The 8,432-nt window shown below is 44.5% G+C and overlaps 1 pseudogene; it reads left to right on the forward strand.

Moving 5' to 3' along the window:
• The first annotated feature begins 6,098 nt into the window (after positions 1–6,098).
• Positions 6,099–6,216, forward strand: LOC126200084 (5S ribosomal RNA; annotated as a pseudogene).
• Positions 6,217–8,432: the final 2,216 nt, after the last annotated feature.

Consider the following 8,432-nt stretch of genomic DNA (forward strand, 5'->3'; position numbering starts at 1 on the left):
TCCGCTTGGCCACAGCGACCGGCTATCTTTCTTTTCTATTATTGAATTACAGTCACCCATCACCAATTTTCGTCTTCTTTATCTGAATAATTTCCTTTATCTCATCATACAAGTCTGGTCGTCAGCTGCAGAGAAAGCTGGGGTATAAATTTGTACTACTGTGGTAAACATGTGCTCCGTGTCTGATTTGGTCACGATAATGCATCCACTATGCTACTCATAGTAGTTTACCCGCATTCCTATTTTCTGATTCATTATTAAACCCACTCCCGCATTAGGCCTATCTGACTTGTATTTAAAAACCTGTGTTCACCCGACCAGAACTCCTGTTCCTCCTGCCATTGAAGTTCACTTAGTTCCACTGCATGTAATTCGCTTTTCAAATTTTCTAAACCGCCTCCCCGATTAAGGGATCTAACATTTCTCGTTCCGATCCGCAGAACGGCAGTTTTATTTCTCCTGATGACGACGTCCTCATTAGTAGTCCCCGCCAGGAGACTCAAATGGGGAACTGATTTACTTCCGGAAAATTTTATCAAGGAAGACGCCATCATCATTTAACCATAAAATAGAGCCGTATGCACTCGGGAAAAAATTACGGCAGTAGTTTCCCCTTGATTTCAGCCTTTCGCAGTACCAACACAGCAAGACCGTTTTGATAGATGTTACAAGGCCAGATCAGTCAATCATCCTGAGTGTTACCCCTGCAACTACTAAAAAGACTGCTGCCCCTCTTCATGAACCACACGTTTGTCTGGCCGCTCAACAGATACCCCTCCGTCGTTGTTGCACCTAAGGTACGGCCATCTGTATCGATGAGGTACGCAAGTCGCTCCACCGACGGCAATGTACATGGGTCATGTAATCAAACATTAACTGCAGCCTGACTAAGACTGACGAGCTATCAGTATCTCAAAAGGTCATTCGCAACGGGTGGCAAACGGACTTCATTCTTGACCGATAGCATACCCATCTCTGTGCTTGGAAAGCACCTTCTTGTAACATTAAATTTCCAGCAACTCTTCCAATTAGGATTACATCTACTTCTTGATTGTTTTTCCTACAATAGACAAACTTTTAAAGAAAATTGTACACATATTTTATGTATCTGTTCCAACAAACTCTCCCAGTAATTTTTTCTTACAGAGCCCTTTGAGCAGTCATTTTCCTTTGAACTGCAGCTTTCGTGGTGGCTGTACCATTCTATAACACCTTAATTCCCTTAAAATTTCGTACACCATAATCATTTTACGTTCATTTGGTCACCGAGCTCTGAAATATTTTTAGAGCTCCTTCAGACTCCCTACCTCCATTGTAACCACCATAATTCTTAAAACACTGATGTTCAATATGTCCTTCAGTGTTACCATGGCACATGTGGCAGTACTTTTAGATAAGCACTCAACATCAACAACTTTTCCATTCTCCAGAGAAGTACCACTCAAGGAACGATGTGATCGACGTTGCCATGTCCCATCAAGTGCAACAGCAATGTGCCTGGTGCCACTAATATTTACAGTTTATTCTACTGCACGTTTCATAGATGCTTTAGACACAACCGCCAAGGCACCTCAGAGTATTTTTATGTACTTGCTGAACCTACTGGGGGGAGGAGGATGGTCCATTAAACCACAAAACGTTTGAGCAGTCTTTTTTCCTTTTCCTATTGCACGCATTGCTTACACTAACTTCAAATTCACATCATATGAATTATGCACAGTGTTCTAAGACATTTTCGAGGTAGATTTATTGCAGGATCTACACAGAACAATTAATTTTGACGCCAAACCCTTTCTGCTACGTTGTTGTTCACTTATTACCAGACAGCCTACACTACCTCATTGTTTACATTTCGCCACTTCCTTTATGAAAGAAGATAAGATGCCCACAATCAACAACAACAAATCCACTACAAACAGCGTCATTGTTAACACAAAAATTTGAATCACCAGGAGGCGTGCCATGTGCGAGTTTCTTCCCTGAAGAACTGCTATATAGGCTACTTTCTACAGTGTGGCTTGCTTTGTTTGTGAACTGGTTACCACGGAATATCCTTTTACTGAATTTCTTGTTACGTGGCATAGTTAGTATTTATAGCACTCTAAACAATATGTACTACCACAAATATACCGGGTGATCAAAAAGTCACTATAAATTTGAAAACAGAATAAATCACGGAATAATATAGATAGAGAGGTACAAATTGACACACATGCTTGGAATGACATGGGGTTTTATTAGAACCAAGAAAATACAATAGTTCAAAAAATGTCCGACAGATGGCGCTTCATCTGATCAGAATAGCAATAATTAGCATAACACAGTAAGACAAAGCAACGATGATGTTCTTTACAGGAAATGCTCAATATATCCACCATCATTCCTCAACAATAGCTGTAGTCGAGGAATAATGTTGTGAACAGCACTGTAAAGCATGTCCGGAGTTATGGTGAGGCATTGGCGTCGGATGTTGTCTTTCAGTATCCCTAGGGATGTTGTCGATCACGATACACTTGCTATTTCAGGTAACCCCAAAGCCAATAATCGCACGGACTGAGTTCTGGGGACCTGGGAGGCCAAGCATGACGAAAGTGGCGGCTGAGCACACGATCATCACGAAACGACGCGCGAAAGAGATCTTTCAGGCGTCTAGCAATATGGGGTGGAGCGCCATCCTGTATAAACATCGTACGTTCCAGCAGGTCTTTATCAGCCAGGCTGGGGATGATGCGACTCTGTAACATATCAGTGTACCTCTCACCCGTCATGGTAGCAATTACAAAACGAGAATCACGCATTTCCTCGAAGAAAAAAGGCCCGATAACGGTAGGTGTGGTAAATCCAACCCATACCGTGACTTTCTCGTCGGGCAATGGAGTTTCCACGACAGTTCTAGGGTTTTCGGTAGCCCAAATTCTTCAGTTGTGGGCGTTGACAGACCCTCGGAGAGTGAAATGAGCTTCGTCGGTCCACAACACGTTATTCAGCCAATCGTCATCTTCCGCCATCTTTTGAAACGCCCACACTGCAAATGGCTCTGAGCACTATGGGACTCAACTGCTGAGGTCATTAGTCCCCTAGAACTTAGAACTAGTTAAACCTAACTAACCTAAGGACGTCACACACATCCATGCCCAAGGCAGGATTCGAACCTGCGACCGTAGCGGTCTCGCGGTTCCAGACTGCAGCGCCAGAACCGCGCGGCCACATCGGCCCACACTGCAAATGCCCTCCGCTTCACTAAATCGCCAGATAACAGTTCATGATGCCGATGGATTTTGTACGGATAGCATCGGAGGGTATGCCTCAGTGCCAACGAAACAGCAGTGTATGGAATGCCGGTGCGACGTGCAACCGCACGAGTGCTGACTTCCCCGTGCATAGACGAACCCGCTAGTCTCCATTTCTTCCTGAACAGTCTCTGCAGCATTACGCCTTGTGATCGGTCGGCCACTACGTGGTCTATCGTCTAAACAACCCGTGGCTTCGAATTTCGAAATCATTCTCGCCACAGCTGCATTTTTTAGCGGACCTTTACCCGTTAGAATTCCCTTCCTATGGCGATAGGATCCTAACTCTGAACTAACACATTCCCCATTCTGATAACACAGCTTCACTAAAAGCGCTTTTCCAGGCAGCGTCAACATGCTGCGACTGCTGGCGCATCTGTTTCTCTCTCTCATTACAGCTCCTTTTATACACGATGTCACGCGCAGTCACTGACGTTTTGCTGTCCAGCGCCATCTGTCGGACAATTTGTGAACTTTTTTTCTGTTCTAATAAAAACCCATGTCATTCAAAGCATGTGTGTCAATTTTTACCTCCCTATCTACATCATTCCGTGGTTTGTTAAGTTTTCAAATTTATACTGACTTTTTGATCACCCGGTAGGTAGCACTTGTGCAACAAACATTCAGTATCACGTGAACAAACTGCTTCAGCGGAACAAAAGTAAATACTAGCAAAGATAATCATTTACAGGCACTAGAAACGTGCACTGTTGCCAACATATACAATGTATCATACGTATAATCGCTGGAAACAGAAAGTTCACAGTTCTTTTCGAAATAATACTGGTTTCTGTAACAGAAATAAAGGGGGCGTGGCGGGATACATCACCGTAACTATAAAATTTGGTGTATATATAGGTCATTTTTCATTTGAAGCCCTATAATGTATGCATCAATGTAATTAGGAAAGACTACAGAATTTAATAAAGTCATAAAAAATTTCGATTTTTCCACCATTTATAAGTACCCTGTATCCTTAATACACTATGCTTATTGCATGCCTGCAGCACCATCAGGTATAATTCATTCCCCCGGTTGGCAGAGGCCCTAAAGCTTGAGATAGTCAGTCTATCAACTCAATACAGATTTCTTTCTCCTGCACCTCTGCAATGACGATTAATACTACGCCATAGCTTAAGTAATAAAAAGAAAATCTATATTCACGAGGGGCGTTTTATATGTAGTCCAACACATTTTTTTTAAACCGTTTTGTGTCATTGAGAATTGCAATACACCATATTATTCCCCTGCATTTTCTGTACAAAACTCTATTTTTCAACATAATGTCCGTTCAGTAGGACGGCCTTACGCCAACTTACTGGCAGGGCCTGTATGCATACGTGGTACGTACCATTCTACTGGTCGACGTTGCAGCCAACGTCTTACTGCAGCCATAACCTCCCCATCATCCACGTTCTGCTTCCCGTGGAGTGCATCCTTCATTCAGCCAGACTAATGGAATCCGGGATGTGGGAGATCCGGGCAGTAGGGTCGATAGTGTAGAGCAGTCCAGTGAAGATTTGTGAGCTCCTCTGGGGTGCACAAACTTGTGTGAGGCCTTACTTGGTAACGGGGAAGTTCGTTTGCATGATTGATGTGAGGAACACACTGAAGTCGTTTCTTCAGTTTCTTGGGGTAGCAAATGCACTTCAGAGATGATCGCTGCACTGTGAGGGAGGACATCAAACAAAATAACCCATTCAGAGTGCCAGAACACCGTCGCCGAGACATTACTGGCTGAGAGTGCAGTTTGAACTTCTTTTTCGGAAGATAGGCAGCGTGGTGCCATTCCATGGAATGCCCTTTTGTTCGAAGTGGTGAACCCGTATTTCATCACGTGTAACAATGATCTACAAAAAAATGTCACGAACAGCCTCTAACGCGCAAGCAATTTCTATCGTTGCTTTCTGTGATGTTCCGTTAGGTGGTGAGGAAGCCAGAGAGCACGCACCTGGTGGACGATTGTGTCAGCGCTAACAGAGACGTCCAGCTGTGCAGCGAGGTTTGTAATTGTGATCTGTCGATCACCTCGAATGAGAGTGTGCGCACGTTCTAATATAACAGGAGTCACAGCTGTGTGCGGCCGGCACGCGGGTGATCGTGCAAGTTCGCACTACTTGTGATAATGCCAGCCACCTCGCTCAACGACTCACCGAGCTTTTGTTCACTACCAGGCCTCAGTAGCCATTCTGCAAGCGCCTATGAATATCTGCGATGCTCTGGTTTTCCACCAAAACAAACTCAATGAAGGCTCTCTGCTTCGGTCGCGCCTCCATTACAGATTCAGATTTGAAAGCTACGTATAGCGCTGCCACCAAACTACCGGAAATTCATGAAACTCTAGCGGCTGAAGAGAGAATATCCCACGATGTCTCACACCAAATCCTGTATTTTTTCAACCGACACTGGCCGAGGAAAAGAATGTGCTGCATTACTTATTGAAGCCCCTTGTATATCACAACGTTAGTGGGTATCAAAAGTTAGGAGAATGAACCATACAACAATTTACTCTTTCCTCCGCTTGCTAATATTGCCGAAAGTCATCTTTTGGCATCCAAAATTCTTAAAGAATTAAAATTTGTCATCACTCAGAGACATCACGCTAATACCGTATGATACTTGGTAAAGGCCTTAGTTCGGCGGTAGTAGAGGCGATGTTTCCTCAGGTAAGCCATTTCTGTCTGAAGCAACTCACTGATGATGATTAGATCCCGTAGAGCCCTAAACTGCGGGGATGTTGATTTTTACGTTTCACCACATGTTTCAAATAGTCTCAGACGTATTATTACTGTTATTATGACAGTAAATGCCAGCTGCCTTGCCGCAGTGGTAACACCGGTTCCCGTCAGATCACCGAAGTTAAGCGCTGTCGGGCTGGGCTAGCACTTGGATGAGTGACCTTCCGCTCTGCCGAGCGCTGTTGGCAAGCGGGGTGCACTCAGCCTTTGTCAGGCAAACTGAGGAGCTACTTGATTGAGAAGTAGCGGCTCCGGTCTCGGAAACAGACATACGGCCGGGAGAGCGGTGTGCTGACCTCATGCCCCTCCATATCGCATCCAGTGACGCCTGTGGGTTGAAGATGACACGGCGGCCGGTCGGTACCTCTGGGCATTCATGGACTGTTGGGGAGGAGAGTAAATACAACTAATTAGCACACTCTGTAGGATTTCGTATTTTGTCACTTGTCGGACACTTCCCAAGTGCGTGAGGTTTCACCCGTTTTGCCCTCTATTTTATTTTATGAAACCCGCATTTTATTCGGACTCTGCAGATAGTAGACGTAATTGGCTGCCTTACGCAGCGCTGCAGAATGCGAACACACCGCGGCAGAATCTGTTTCCCAAGGCAAAATTGGTAACAGATGGGCCATATGGCGTGGTAGTGAGTCAGTGGACTGGTGAGAGGTGCGCGAGACTTGAGAACGAATCTTGCTTGGAAATTGGTATGTTGATGAAGCACAAGCGTTCTGGTGCGAAAATCAGAGTAGTATTAATTAAATAAAAGTTACTAAAGTCCCCTTCTGGCATAGCAATTACCAGCAGGAGCCTACAGGTCATCAGAGCTTTAATACCGTAACAACGCTTTGCAATAAATCAGTTATCTCAGTAGACAAATGACTATCGTTAAATTACCGAAGATGTACGAACGGCTACGAGATTTTAATGTGTAAGCAAGAGATTTCTGCTGTGGGCCAATCTCGCCACTCTTCGATAATATGTACTCGGAGCCTTTTCTTATGTAATAAAGAATTTTACCATGCTCTCAAAATGGTTCAAATGGCTCTGAGCACTATGGGACTTAACATCTGAGGTCATCATTCCCCTAGAACTTAGAACTACTTAAACCTAACTAACGTAATGACACCACCCATATACATGTCCGAGGCAGCATTCGAACCTGCGACCGCAGCGGTCGCGCGGTTCCAGACTGAAGCGCCTAGAACCGCTCGGCCACACAGGCCGGCATCATGTTCTCGATTTTTGTTAAAATTTTGAGAGGAATCACTTAAACCTATTACATATTTATTGTTTTATGATGTTGGTAATAAATGCAACGTAGTGGCATCTAGGAACTTATTTCAAGTAAATTAGCCATCCGCACGTCCACATGTAACCACAGGTAACCTGCTTGTAGTTTCTGAAGAGTCCAACGCGCTACAAGAACTGTTTCGAGGGACAAACTCCACGACATTCACAATATACAGCTAAAGGGTTAGCTTGTCTAGCGCAGCCTCGAGTGAGAAGGCATGGCCAGTGCTGCTGGGGACGTCACATACACCACTTGCTATGGAATCATGGCTAAACTAAAAACCTTATACGAACGTTTAGCACCGGGAGGAAATCTTTCAAGTCTCAAGTACCATGTGATGTATCGGCGAATACTTCATGAAATGTCTGTGTTTAGCACTGCTCCCCGTGGGCCGAGAACTCCTGGGGCTACATTCTCAGGTTAACGCCAAATCGAGTCCTCGCATCTGGCAAGTAGTTCAAGTTGTTTCTTCTCGATTCTGCTACCATCTGGGATGACAATGCCACTAAATTATATTCTTACCCACAAATGCCATGTGTGGTGTACTGTGTTTTCAGCATTCGATGTGCCTGAAGTCTGATCTCTCACAGTAAATGGGCATTTTCGTTGTCGACAACTTTTCCTCGCTTGTGACCCCACAGGTCCTAGTTACTGGCGCGTGGTAATTTCACCATTGCGCCCTAGAGGAACATCCGTTCCACCTCATAGTGCCTCCGCTTGTAATCATTCTGAGCGATCGCTCTGCGACACCTCTCGATCTATACGTTCTTTTGACAGTTTCTTTGCAATGGGTGCTTTGTTGGGTCTCTTGCTGACTTCTGACCTCTCGATCTATACGTTCTTTTGACAGTTTCTTTGCAGTAGGTGCTTTGTTGGGTCTCTTGCTGACTTCTGAATTATGGCTTTAATGTAATTGGTTCTGATGACTTTCTCCCTTGAAAAAAAAATCACTTCTTCAGTCTCCATCTTCAGGATTCCGTTGATAAGACGAGGTCTTTTTTTATCTCTTGTGTTGCCAGTCTTCCCCAACACCTTCCCATTTCCTTCAATGTGAGGCTGTCAGTCCATCACTGGAGTACAGCTTTTCGGTATTGATTCTTGGTTCGCTCTACC

Source organism: Schistocerca nitens, chromosome 8 (genome assembly GCF_023898315.1).
Source record: "Schistocerca nitens isolate TAMUIC-IGC-003100 chromosome 8, iqSchNite1.1, whole genome shotgun sequence".
Classification (NCBI taxonomy): domain Eukaryota; kingdom Metazoa; phylum Arthropoda; class Insecta; order Orthoptera; family Acrididae; genus Schistocerca; species Schistocerca nitens.